Genomic DNA, 15,678 nt, shown 5'->3' on the forward strand with positions numbered 1-15,678 from the left:
TGAATATATTGGAAACATATGCGATCCTACAATATTCAGTGATCGTTGTCGCAGTTGGAAATCGAGTCTAAAGTTATGAAATTGTAAATAATAAACTCTTTATGTTGTATAGCTCCCTTTCAAGGTCAAGATATTAATTAAGCTTTAAAACAATTTTTCTTGACTAAAATCGACCGATTATTTATTCTCGTTTGGAAATTACATAAACTATGAAATTTCCATGGTCGCAGCTACCATTGTACAGCCGTAGGCACTATTTGAAATTTATCAAAATTTACCGGGAGCAAATTTTCTCGAAAGCAGAAGGGTTTTAGGGGCTAAATTTTCTAGTGCTTATAATACATCACAAAAATTACTTTCCACCCAATTTTCAAAATTTCCCAAAACTTTGTATTACCTTTAATTCACGTTACACATCTTATGCATGTGAAATGATGCAATGGACAATTAAGCGAAAAGAGAGATCATACTTTTATAGCAATTGACAACATAATATTTTTATTACACCAAGTGAAACCTATTCACAATTTAGGTCAGTACGGCTTGCATTTTCCAAAACAAGGGCATACCAAAGGGAAACTGGTATTTTTAGCTCTTCCTCTCTCTCTCGTCTCAACACAATGTTACACATGTATTTCAACGGAAGTTAATACGACCCAGGAGTGTACATACAGACAGACATGTCCATGGACACGGTCATTTCATTAGACTTCATTTCCACTCATTTCACCTGAATTAAATAAGGTCAATAAATCCATTATGCATGTACATGTACTGTAGGTCTTGGCTGAACTCAAATGTTATTGGCTTGTACATGTATATTCCTCAAAATCTTTGTAAAGAGGAAAAAGCATATTATTGCAATCATGCAATGATTGATCAAAAATTCTTTTGACAGAGGGGGATGTTATAATACTCAGCTAATACTTAGGAATAACATGGTCATGTTAAGCCCAGGTTGTAGCAAGACTCATCAGCATTAATACAGCTCTTGCTAATGGCCCTTTTCCTTTCTTTTCAAGGTTTACTTAAGTTACATAATTTCAATACATAGTTACACAATCATTGAATGAAAAATAACATTGGCTAAAAATTAGAGTATATTCAACAATTTTTCCAGCCTAGTATTCAGGGTTGGGCGGTAAATACCGGTGGCGGTAATTACCGGCGGTAAATACCGGTAAATACCGTCCGGTAAATAAGATGCGCGTCCGGTAAATATGTAAAAAACGGGAAATATGATTTTAATTCTCTATTTATTAATAATTTTACTTGTTTTTAGCCTCATAACTGAAAATATTGTTCTGAAATAATTAGCAGGACAATACACATAGTAGGAACACACAACAGATTTATAAAATCCTCAATGCATACAAAATTGTACACACCCAAACAAATGGCATTTTGTGCATATGCTAATTAATAGGTATTCATGAATATGGTAATTAGCAACTGGGAACCAAAACCTTCATACAAGTTACTTTTATTGTAAAATTTAAGATATTTGAATAAAATCAGTGAAAATTTGAACAAAATCAGGCAAGGAATTTTCAATTCAATTCAATTCAATAATGGTTTTATCAAAAAAAAACATTGCCTCGCAGCCAAAATGCTGAATTGTGCATGTTTACATCATTCATTCAAACAGTATTGGTAACATTTAAACAGAATTCATGTGTAGCGTTTAAAATCAATCACTATATATTATTTACATTTTTAAAATCTATTAAACTTCACAATAGTAATAACAACAATTGATCAAAAGCAATACAATACATAACATACAAATAAGTAAAAAGCTAATACTGAAATTATTGCACCTGTGTCTTTAACAATTCATATTCATTGAAAATTAAAAGTCAGCAAAATGTTGCTCTATGTTGCCTGTTCATCAACGGTAAGTACATAATTATAAATTGATGTCTCTGTAAAAAGATAAACATATTCCAGAGTGGGTTGTAAAACATGGTTTTCTACGTTAAAACTAAATCATAGTTGGGTATGTATTAAAACATTAGATAATGATAAACATATTTATCAAATATTGTTAATATATACGTTGTGTAAAAATACATTTCAATTATTCATTATTTAGAAGATCTATAAGGTATGGTATTGCACTCTTTCTAAATCTGTTAGTTTTGCACTAGTACTGGGTGTACTTTGTTGTTCTCCTCAAGCAGTAGCGACTTTCCTGTTTTTTAACTAGCCAATTCAATGAAAAAGGATTTTCTTCCAGATTATGAGCAAACGTAAGACATAATTGTTTTCTTCTTTCCTCAAGAGTCACTAAGTTACATGTTTCTAATGCAACATTGTATGAAGTATAACTACTACCCAGAATTATTCTACATGCTCTCTTTTGAATTGATTCAAGTGCATAGATGTGCTGTTTTGTAAGAGTTCCGTTGAACACAGGGGCACAGTACTCTACAATCGGTCTGATATATCCTCTAAATATGGTGATAAGATCTACAATAGGTAGTTTGAATGATTTCAGTCTCCTGAGTATGTACAACTTCTTGTTACTTCTCTTCAAGAGATCAGTTACGTGTTTATTCCATTTTAGGTCACTCTGTACGATCAAACCCAATATTTTGGGAGATTCTACATTACATAGTTGGGTATCATCAATACACAAGGCCGTCTGTTGTACAGTTTGCTTACAAAAGGAGATCTGCATAACTGAACATTTAGAGGCATTTAGTTTCATATCATTCCTATTAGACCATTCCTGTAGTTTGCGAAGTTCATCTTGTAATTTTGAAGCTTTACATATACTCCTGCTTTCTACCATTGACAAAGCATTGTGAAAGAAAGGTGTGGAATGGATCAGAAAAATTGATCATGTAGCATGTAAGTATTGGCGTGTGGAGTCATCAAAATCATAATAAATTTGGCCCAGTCTTGGTAAAGTAACAATTAAGCACTGTACACATAAAGATGAATATGGGACTACACAAAAAATGTCGGGGATACTGCCTTGATTCCCATATCTTTCTATGCGCATTACTCATCATGCATACATTTTCTATCAAAATTGTCTGGCAAATGACATTTATTTGTAATCTTGAACATTCAGTGTAAGTTTCGTCTGATTTTGAGAGAATTCATTTTTTTTGTTTTTTGCCAGAACTCAAGTTTATCTTTAAGTACATCTGCCCAAACTTAGTAGTACAAGTTAATTTTGTCAGCACTTTTTTTCTAAACCTCTGGTGTACTGTTTAGGTATAGGCCTACCTTTTAAAAACAAATATATATATATTTATATATATATATATATATATATATATATGTCTCTGATTGGTGCACCTTTTTACATAAGGAACGAGTCCCTTCTCACTTCTGGTGAGTGCACTTTTTTCTTTCTAACAAGTGCCCTCTCATAAGTTTCCCTATGCCATCGAATAGATGCCCTTTTTTAAATTTGACAATTAAGTGCCCTTTTACTTTGTAATAATTGCAATTTCCCTGAAAAGAAGTGTCTCTTTACATCTCTGATGAGCGCCCTTTTTATAAGTATGAGAAATACCAATTTCCAGCTCTGTTACAGCTCTGTTACAGCTCGAGGACACTACCCCTGGACAACTACCACCTGGACAGCTACCCCCCAGACAACCACCCCAAATGATAACCGTCCTCTAGGGCAACTACCCCCGGACAAATATCCTAGGGGGTATTTGTCCTGGGGGTAGTTGTCCTAGGGGGAAGTTGTCCTAGGGGGTAGTTGTCCGGGGATAGTTTTCCGGGAGTAGTCGTCCTATAGAGGATGGTTACCTAAAACCCCTGGGCTTCCTGGGGCTACGTCCCCTGAACCCCCCCCCCCCCACACACACACCAATTTACGCTCACTACCCTCTACCTGATCGTAAATACGTTAGCCCCCCCCCCCCCCCCCCCACTTTGATAAAGTTAACGTTCCGCAGGGCTTGTGTATACGCATACAACACTGATCTTTATGATGTCTTTAAAGGGATCGTTTAACAGTGTTAAATCTGAGATACACGGCCCTACGTGTTATCAGTGCTGTGATATGGTGTAATATTGAAGCCCTAAAAAATTGCGCTTCAAAATGATCAAGAAGTGCCTCAAAAAGTAAAAATCTTTGAGTGACCGGTTTTACCATAATCGTTTTCCCCAATAGACTGTAGTGTTATGAAAACCGTCAGGCGAACGGTTTTCAAATTTGTAATTCCAATCATAAATATCTTGATAATCAGACAGGCGATCGGCTTGTAAAAGTCATGGGGTTCCTGAGTGGCCTAAAGGTTTATAATTATCATTGCATCATGAGCTAAATCCAGAATTTTATTTCAAAATCTGAGACAAAGTTACCGGATCCCTTTAACGTGGCCTATCTTCTTCTCCCCTTGCAAACGAGAAAGAAAACAAGGTCATTCAAAGGGATTAAGCGACAAATAATGATTGTGATTCAAATTGATGCGAATATTTGTTTGAATAAGCACTGCTATTCACCAGAATCTTCTTTGTAAAAACCACTTTTACAAATCTCAGCCATGCTTACTGAGTTGAGACGTTCCATTCAATTTAAAATACTCATTAAAGAATACACTAATCTGGAAGTGATCTTACAACACAGTGGTAGAATTGCATTCATGGCTGAGTTTTGTAAAGGTCCTTTTTACAAAGAAGATTCTGGTGAAAAGCATTGCTTATTCAAAAAAATCCTTGTATCAATTTGAATCACAATGATCATTTTGTTGCATGATCCTTTTATTGAATAACCGTGTTTTATTTTTAATTTGCAGGGGGAAGAAGCTGTGTCACGTTAAGAAATCATAAAGATCAGTTGTATTATGCGTATATAATGATAACAGAACAAAATGTTGATTATCAGAATGTCATTTTGGAATACCTCTATACAAATACCCGATGTTACTGTGCCGATACCACATTGTCTTAAGCCCGTATCAGTATTAGAATGAGCCAATATAAAGTTATTATTCTTTATTCAGTTCAGTATAATGCTTTTCTTCAAATATAGTCTCGCTATTTTTTTAGGGTTGAGACGCTCAGAAATGGTTTTAAATTTACATTACACAAACCCTAAACCATTGCATAATGATGGTTGTTCTCTCTCTCTCTCTCTCTCTCTCTCTCTCTTTATTTTAATCATGCATTATCAACTACATATAAAGCAGCAACAAAAAACTTAGGGTTAAATGGGATAGGTGAAAGTGAGAGCTAGAAAGAAAGTCATGCTAAAACGGCGCTTCACCTCCCCCCCCCCCTCGAAAAAAAAGAAGAAGAAATTAGTGGTCCTCCTCTCCAGCACCCCCCCCCCCCCCCCCCCCCCCCCCCCCCCCCCCCCGCTTTAATATTCACCGGCCGGCTGAGTCAGCGCAAAAATGTTCCCCAAAAACTGGACCCCAAAAACTCTTATCCACCTCTCCCCACCCCCTGCTCATTCGCCATTCGTCGGCTGGCTGATTCGCCGCTAAATATTTTCTCAAGATTCCCCCCCCCCCCCTCTTGCCGCCGGCTGGATCCGCCCCTGGGTATTTGTATATGAGCATTATGGCTCAAGGCATGGGCACACAGAGGATTTTTTATTTTGGGAACCGGGGTAAAATGCAATAAATAATTGAAAATCTATTGCATTTTCTGTTTTGTTTTTTTAATTTATGGAAACTGCCCCCTACCCTAGCCCCCGCTGCGTACAGCATGGTTCAGTGACAAAGCAATGGCCTCGTATTAAACTGTGAGGCCCCAGGATCAAAACCGTGTCGATGTGCTATATTAGTGCCCTTTTGTGGGGCATTAATCCTCATTACTGTCATTTATGACTTAAGGGCGTAGGTCCCCTAGTTGATAAGCATAGAAGCATATAAGTCATGCTTTAGCAGTCACGCATAACACACATTGTCCAACTATTATTCAATAAAATCTGAGAATGTATACTATTATCTAGATCTATTATTTTTTAATTATTTTTTAAATAATTCCATAAATTGGGGTAAAACAAAAATATTCCAACTATATGAGCGACAGTGTATGTAGAAAAAACAGGATTAAGATCCCATGCAACGCTTCGAAATGTAAAAGAAGAATAAGAAAAATAAAGTTGAGATACACCTTTATGTCTAGACGTTGCATAATGGAATTCGTATTGGTATTTTATTCCATCTCAGAGTGGTTATAGACGTTTTTTAAGGATAATATATACCGTTTAAGCTGTCCGGGTGTTTAAAGATAATGCCTTAAAACAAATCGAACAAGCTGTTTATTTCTTTATGTCTGTTTCTACTCTTTATCTATTTTCATTGCCAACCCTCGAAAAAGAATGTATTATGCATTTCACAGAGTAAGTTTGAATAGGAGAACTATATATATCTCTATCTATGTATATGTATGTTATATAAATTATTTATTGGGCTTATTTTGCTTTCTAATGGATCCGTGCAATATGACACAGCTTTAGGGTCCTAGAAGAGCCCCTACCGGAGGTTCCGGGGCGAAGCCCCAGGATGCTCTCGAGTTCATTTGACTTTCAAGAGAAAGTGTCTCTTAGGCTGCGTTTAAGCTCAATTTTGAAGGCAGAATGAGCGTTATGAAATGCTCATCGTAAACGCTCATCGTAATCGCAGTTCCACGGTGTACTGTTTATGCTCACTTCTCTGGCTCCTCCAGGCAATTCTTGCTGGGTGGCCCTAATTGGTCTTGCAGCTGGATTCGCAAACCTGCACTGTGCATGCTACGTAGACCCACTAGAGGTCAGTGCGTTGACCCCATTTAAACGCGTTTACAAATTGTAAACGCACCTTTTTGTGAGTTTACGATCGGCGATCGTGATCGCCGTTTTTCGGTGATTCTACAAAAGTGAGAAAGGACGCAACCGTGTTTTAAACTAAACGCGTAACAGATGCCTGATTCTGGCTAGCCTATCTGATATGCGTCGGGCTTTATGGCAAATATACTGATCGCGTTATGGAGACTGACATCAGCGGGCGTCAGCCCGAGCGCCTATCATCACTGGTGAACCCATCATTATTCATGTGACGAGCGTATTCTCATGCATGATTCATAAGACTAGCCTTATTTGGTGCTCGATCACTTTAATTCAACCAATCAAATATCATCTCCAGTTTCCTTATCGCTCATTGGCCTATTTTGGTCCATGCTATATAAATAATCATGAAAGAGCTTTACAGGGGGTTCGTAGATTTTCTACGAACGAAACAAGGTACATCAAAGAAAATAAAACTTTTCGCATGTACCAGTGATGATAGGCGCTCGGGCTGACGCCCACGCCGATGTTAGTCTCCATAACGCGATTAGTATACTTTTAAAGCCCGACGCATATCGGATAGGCTAGATTCTGGCCAGAACAAGTTGAGCATAAACACGCCCTAATTATATAAAGAGATGATATTTCTTAAATGAAGTGAGAGGACTCTTGAAAATTAAATAGCCCTTTCATTTCATTTTAGAAATAAACTCTAATCCATCCCTTGATATTTAAATTGCACTGCTCCTACTGTGTGCTTTTTTCACACTCTCCCTGATCTATAAAGGGTGCTTTCTTTATTTGATCATCAACAGAAGCAAAATGCTAAGCCACGAACTTTTCGAAGCGTGACCAGGTTCAAAGTATGCTTAAATGGGGGCATTAATGTATGTAGAAAAAACAGAATTAAGATGTGTAAAAGAAGAATAAGAAAAATAAAGTTGAGATTCGACCTTTATGTCTAGACGTTGCTTAATGCATTTCGTATTGGTATTATCTTCCATCTGAGAGTGATTATATATAGACGTTATTTATATGGATAATAAAGATAAAGCTGTCCGGGTCTTTGAATATAATGCTTCAAAACAAATCGAACAAGCTGTTTATTTCTTTAGTCATGGTTTGCTTCTACTGTTTATCTATTTTCCTTGCCAACCCTCGAAAACGAATTTATTATGCATTCACAGAGGAAAGTTAATGAAACATAATGGGCGCAGGCCAAGATTTATACCCACTCAAGTGTGAATTTGGCGCATCTTCCCTAAACTTCTTCAACCAGGAAATGGACTTCATTGTAGCCTTAGGACAGGATGGTGACATAAAATTGATAAAAGAACATCATAATCAGATTATCCGACCCCGGAAACCCAATGAATTTATCAAGTTTTATCATACGGGTCTTTTTCTTTTGGAACTACGCTTGACCTTTAAATCGGATGGCGGCCATTTTTATTTGGCCAATATGGCCAGCATGACAGCCCCAAGGAGACCTGTAATCGATACAAGCACATCATAATCAGATTCTCTGACCCGGAAACCCCCTTACTATATAAACTTTTTATCATACTAGCCCTTTTCCTTTTGGAACTTCACTTGGCCTTTTACTCAAAGGTGGCAGCCATTTTGGATTTGACCAATATGACCAGCATGACAGCCCCAAGTAGACCTCAAATCGACGAAAGAATATAATGATCAGTTTTTCTGAACCCGGAAACCCCATAAATATACACTTTTATCATACTAGCCCATTTCCTTTCGTAACTACAATTGACCTGTAACTCAGATGGCGGCTATTTTGGATTTGACAAATATTACCAGTATGACCCGAGGAGATTTCAAGTCGATGAAAGAACATCATAATCAGATTCTCTGACCCCGAAAACCCCATAAATATATAAACTTTTATCATACTAGCCCATTTCCTTTCGTAACTACACTTGACTTGTAACAAGTAGATGGCGGCCATTTTGGATTTGACCAATATGACCATTATGGCAGCCTTAAGGAGACCTCAAATCGATGAAAGCACATCATAATCAGATTCTCTAACCCCCACACCCCATAAATATATAAACTATTATCATACAAGCGCTTTTCCATTTGGAACTACGCTTGACCTTTAACTCAGATGGCGGCCATTTTGGATTTGCCCAATATGGCATACCCAGAGGGCGCCCTTCTTGGCGTCCGGCAGAAATCGTAAAAGTATGTAATAATCTACCTCTGGGCCAAATTTGGTGCTTTTAGAAGAATCTGCACCAAACAACCCCTATTTAGCCCTAACAGCCCCCACTATTATACAATACTCGAATGTCAATAACTTACACAAACTTAGAATATATTTTCTTTATATTAAAATGTAAAAAGTGGTCATTAATTGGATACCTGTGGAATTCCTCCATTTATAAATGTTCCATCTTCAGTCACATAGGGGTAATAACCAATAAATTGAGCACCGAACAGGCTAATAACATCACCAGTTCTCCAACTATGATTCTTGTTAAATTCTATGCCATAGTCACTCAATGGAAGCTCGATCCCATGTCGTTCTTCGCACCCATTCGGCACATTCCAAATTGCCCGGAAAACGTCTCCCCCATCAGCGCTCCAGCGAGTACCTTCGCTGCCGTAGGTCCGGGGAGGAAAGCTCCGGATACGACCGAAATTTTTCCAGTGCTCATTTCTGTTGAGGTATTTATTGAACACGTTAAGTAACACTTGCTCTCGCTTGACTGTGCAGTGAATAGATTTAAATAGACAGAGCATGAGGAGGAGCTGGCAAACTAGGCTGATATAATTTCCAGACATAATGTAAAGATATTGTTCCGACAATTAACGCCCATCCAGTGCTAGGCCTAGTTTAGTTCTAGTCTGGATCCCTATTTATGTTTGTTATTCGCCGACTATAAACGTTAAGCCGAGTGGTGGCGCGATCCTTAGTGATTGCCATTGCCAAAGAGAATCGATCATACACAGTGGCCCGAATTCACAAAGGAGGTTTGTCGACAAACCGAGGTTTATGTACGTCATATGACGCGTTTTTACGCGTTTTTTACAAACCTGGTTTGTAAATAACAAAAGGAGGTTTGTCGACAAACCGAGGTTTCATTTGTCGACAAACCTCCTTTGTGAATTCGGGCCAGTATGTCCTCCGTAGGCGTGATCGCGCGATCCCCACAAACCGCCGGTAATAGGGTCCAGTAAAATAGGGACTTTTAGATTTGCGTGGACTGATACGTTAGACGTCCTTTCAAGGCAGTGCACTAAAAGAACGTCGATCGTAGCAATCCACATTGCACCCCTTCGTGCAAATATAAAAGTCCCTAATTGCTCAACGCTGACGACTTTCCCTGATATTTTTCAGGGAGAGCAATTAAATTGGCCGCGCCTCCCAGCCAAAGTACTAGTCTATTACCGGCGGTTTGTGGGGATCGCGCAATCACTAAGGATCGCGCCATCACTCGGCTTAACGTTTATAGTCGGCGAATAACAAAAATCAATATAGGGTCCAGAACTAGACTAATAGTATGCATTCAATGATGCAATGGAAAGTTGAAAAGAGATATCATAGATGATGAGACAAGATGTTAGTACACTGTTAATTTGTGGGTTTTATGTCGATTGAAACTATGTCTTTGAAAGCTTATATACATTGGCTTTTAGGAGTGAATAACTGAATTATAAAGCAGAATTAACTGTTTTAATAATATAACAACATGAATATGACCTGACCCACATTCAGTGCATATGCCCAAACTTATTAGTACGAGGCGATGTTGACAGGAGTGGGTTTTTTTTTTTTTATCCCCCACCCCCTCCCCGGTGCTCAGTTTGGGTATACCTTTTAAAAACAAAAACAATATATATATATATATATATATATATATATATATATATATATAAACTATATATAGAACGACGTCCACATAGGGTTCGCTCCCAGGTGGGGCACAGCACCCCCCCCCCCCCCACTCAATTCGTTTTCGAGTACCCCAAAAGTGCCCCTTTAATATTTCTGAAAAATGTCCCTTTACTTCAGATATAAAGTGTTCCTTTCCTTTTTCACAAGTGTCATATTTCATCTCTGATGAGTGCACCTTTTTACATAAGGAACGAGTCCCTTTTCACGTCCTGCAATTAGACGGAGTGACAACGTACTTAAAACGAGATGGACGTACTACGAACGGAATTGCCGTACTTCGATCCTACTAGGAACGTGTTAAAACGTGGTGTGGTCGAGCAGCAATTAGGAAGAACGCGCTGGGTGTTTATAGCACTTGAACCAGAACGGGATTGCACAGCACGATATGAGCGCGTTCGAACGCACTAATAATGAGATAAAGACGAGTTGAACTGTCTTTGAACCAGTTGGGTTATAAGCTAGTTAGAAGAAGTTCCAAACTAGTAAAAAAAAAAATGGTTTGGACTGCTTGGAAATGTCAAATTTACCCGATCTGAACTTAATACGAACTCACTGTCGACGGGTACAGACGAGTTGGACGTATATTGGGCTGTTAATAAGCGAACTAGGATCGTATTAGAGACATTAGTCCAGTCCGAGCCCGTCCACGAAGTCCTAACAGTTCGTTAACAGTTGCTATAATTACGTTCAACTCCGTTTGCACACAGTTTGGCAACATTTTTGAGAACATAGTGAGAACTAGTTTGGTGTGATGGGGGCTGTAAACATAATTAACCTTCCCAAACCCTGAACAAACAATTGCAAACATGCTCTCGGTTTCGACAAGGGGGGGGATCAGTTGTACAACAGCAATATTCCCAACCTAGACAACCTGTCCTTATTCACACGATCTATTTCACAACTAATTTACGAAATACCGTTTTCATTTTTTGGCCTGCAAATGGGACATAGTACCTTTAATAATAGCATAATTATGGGACGCAGCAGGAGGCCGCATCCCGGGGCGTTCCCGGGCCGCATCATGCTGATGAGTAGTAGTGCAGCCTCGATCTCTGAACGTAGCTGGCATGGGTTTGCAGTAAAGTATCTGTAAACACTTTCATTTTCAAGAAGGATATATCTTATTTTGAAAGTGTGGTTTTTTGTGTTAGACATTTTATTTCAATGAATATGAACATTTTTAAAAATTCAGTACAGAGGAAATGTATTCTTTAAGGTCCTTAGTAAAGTAATGATAATAATAAAAGTTTTTTCTTCATTAAATCACTTTTCAGTCCCCGTGAGAGAAAAAGCAGAATAAGGAAGATATCAAATTAGGCGATAGAATACCATTAATAGTTTAAAGTATAAAGGATTTTGTTGAAAGTCCTTTTGAGGGTGCATAAAGCCCCATAACGAAATATTATTATAATTATTGTTATTCTTCTTATTATTATATATTTGTTGGTATTATCTTTATTATCATTTGTTTAGTTGTTATTATTACTATCACTTTTGATATTGTAAAATCATCATCATTATCGTCATTGTTTTGCTTGATGTCTTCAGATTATGTTTCCTAAATGAACCTTTTGAATGTTTTCAAATGCAAGCTGAACATTTTTGGAAGACATACTGAACATTGTTAAAGACAGCTGACCGCCTGAAATTACAGCTGGTCGGGTTAACGCCCGGGTTAAACACTACACCAGAGTTGCTGATAAAGGAGCTGTTTTACTCGCATATTTATTACATTTTTAACACAGTGATAATCAATCATGATTTTGTTGTACTCCTCCATTGCGATGCACATGCAGTGGGAAATACTTTAGGAAGCAAAACAGGCGAAACAGAATGATGTAGAAAACAGAAAACACAAAATGCAAAAATGAGAGAAGCCGCGTTGTGTCAAATTAAAGCGCGACCATCCCTTTCGATCTGATCTCGATTCTCAGATGCAGGTTCGGGTTCAGGGGGGAAACACTCCGTTCCTCGGACTAGAGCGTTAACTGGCGGCCCCTTGCGTAGGAGAGAGTCACACTCTCTGCACGTTATACGCTAAACTTCTCGCAATGCAAATAGTAGGGTGTGAACCCGGTGTTTAGTGTGCCCGCATATATTGTGCAAAACTGGCTTTGAAGATAAACCAAAGAGAAAGAATGTGAACGAGCCCTCAGGAGGCACATCCCTGATACAAGGTACGAGCGAGGCAGACCGTGTACTGGAAGAGGGCGAGACCGACGTACTCCACCAGCTGTCGGCAGTTGTATCCTCACCACCGATATATATCATTCTCTTCCGTTCCGAACGGTAAGCTTTTGTTATTTAAACAAACTTTAATTCTGTCTCTACGATTTTTATTTTTATTTAACGGGCTATCATCTCCAGCCATGTAATCCCACTGTGATAATGAAGCAGAGCCTCATCCAATTATAATTGTACTGTCATACTGTGATCCATATTTCCTCAACTTTTCGAAAGTTATTTTCATGAAAGTTCTACCCATGCGCGGTTATAGAAGAATATTTTAAAGGGTTTTGGGGAGCTGGGGGGGGGGGGGGCTCTTGAGAGTTCAGTCTGTATAAGCATGTGCCGTTTTAATTCAGTAATCAAGAAAAATAATAGGAGCTTGAGTAAATTAGAATGTACGGCACTTTAAATCACTAGATGGCAATCACTAATTTCATCACCGATGGTGAGATGTACAACAGTAGTCAGAGGCTTGTAGGATTGGTAAAGATTTGTCACGGCCATTCTAATAAAATATCTCATTTCATATCCTCCCCCCCCCCCCCCCAAAAAAAAAAAAAAAAAAAAATTGTACTTTGGCCCATGGTGTTGTTATGGTATTGGGTATTGTATTGTATGAACACAATAACACTAGTGTCTGGGTTCTTGTGAAGTTTTGTGTCCCTGGCAAATGTGTGAGTTCGTAAACGCAATGTGCAAAATCTTCACAAGAACCCTGGTACTAATGTTATTGTGTTCATACAATACAATACCCAATACCCTAACAACACCATGGGCCAAAGTACAAATTTGGACAAAGATCTCAAGGCTTACGGACGCAATTTTACTGGTTTGGGGGGGGGGGGGTATTATCTCTAGCTCAAAATTTTCCTTCCATTTTTTTTTAATTCTGTAAGTGAGCAAATGAAAATTAACAATTTTGCTATAAAGTAGACATTGAATTGTTTCTCCCTTCCTTCGTTGGTTCGCAAATGAATCGTCAGACAATCATACACAAATGAAAACCCTGGTACTGCAGCAATATTTTGGCCCACGTAAACAGACAATGTTGAATATCATTTCTGATAATGTATTAATTACAATGTTTGGTATGTGCGTGGATTTTTAAAAAGCACTTGAAACAATTAATCATAATATATTACTAGGTAAGCTATCTAGTTATGGCATTTGAGGGATACTTCTTGAATGGTTAGAGGACTATCTTAATAACCGATTTAACCGTTCAGTGTGGTCTAACGTTATCTGGGAGGAAGAAGATAAAATGAGGTGTTCCACAAGGATCAGTTTTAGGGCCAACTTTGTTTTTGATTTATATACAAGATTCGCCAGCTGTTAATGATTATTTCAATTTTTGGCTGTTCGGCGATGATTCCAACCTATTTCACACTTTTACTGCTGATCAGGGTGAAATTAATGTAAATGAAGTGGATATATATTATATCTTTGATCAAGTAAAGATGTATGGTGTATAGAAAACCTTAAAAAAAGAGATAGTTTTTATATTCCCATATTGTGAGTAAATCACATTGTGTCATACATAGATGCGTAATATCTAACATTCAAATGAATATTAAACTCATTATATAAATTGAAACGTTTTTTTTATCAGGTGATATTATCTGATCAAAAAAATAAAAATCATTATTTGTTTTTAACTTTCTTTCACATTTTTATATTATTTGCAAGAGTTGTAGCATGGATGCCATGCAATACCCCCAAATGCCGTCCAAAGTGAAAAATACACCTCTTCGCTGGTCTACTATACTGTTTGGAATAGTTGGTGGAGCTTATTTATTCACGAAAACGATTGGTCAGATTGGTTCTGTTCAAGAATCCGTGATCTAAAACTAGAATAATATGTTTTACACATGGCATCCCATAATCAGCATCAACGGTTGTCGGGTTTTTTCTCCAAACACTTTAACGGAACCAATGAGAAGGATTTGGTATATGTTTTTGATTTTGTGTTATTTACCTAGGGTACCCACAAGAGTATTAATATTGCTATGTGGATCCTTTCAGCTTTTTATTAGTGTTCACACTTGTACAAGCACTGCTTTTTAGTGGACCCCTCTGCTTCCAACAAGTATTTCTTACATTTGTTTTAAATGCTTATAATTAATTTGTAATGTTTTGTTGGAAACATGAATAAATTGAAATTGAAATTAAAAATACCAGAGAGACAAATGCGAGTTAAATACCTCACTGGGGATGTAAGCACCGAGAAAGGATCAAACTTGAGTCCTTCCGTACGAGAGTCAAAAACCCTCCTCCATTATTATACCACGGTGCCTTTTCATATTATTATAGTATAAAGCTAATGCAGGTCACATTTCATGTTATTGAGTTTCATTTTTGTTTTAAGCTTTGTGAAAGGGATGCATTCCCTTTAAATTAATTACAGTTTTGGGAATAACCACAAATCAGAACAACTCGGAAGGAACTCGGGTGTTATCCTGTTTCCGTTTGATATTTATAGACACATTTCAACTGGCCCTTTTAAGTGAAATATATTGTGTAACAATTAGCCGGGAGTTGTGTACACGGGAGTTGTATACGCGGCAAAACATCAAATAACTTTAAACCCTGTTCCGTTTAATGAGGAAAGCATACCGTCACTGGCGTACTGGTGATGGGGGTGGGACTGCTGCCTCGACCCCCCTCAAAAAAGGTAGAGCATTGCGTCACTTTATAAACAGCTGCTATTGATGCAGTTCTTAATCATACAGATCATCAAAAATGATACAATGTATAGTATTCATACACAAAATAAAAACAG

Source organism: Strongylocentrotus purpuratus, unplaced genomic scaffold (assembly GCF_000002235.5).
Source record: "Strongylocentrotus purpuratus isolate Spur 01 unplaced genomic scaffold, Spur_5.0 spur5_scaffold_16, whole genome shotgun sequence".
Lineage (NCBI taxonomy): Eukaryota > Metazoa > Echinodermata > Echinoidea > Camarodonta > Strongylocentrotidae > Strongylocentrotus > Strongylocentrotus purpuratus.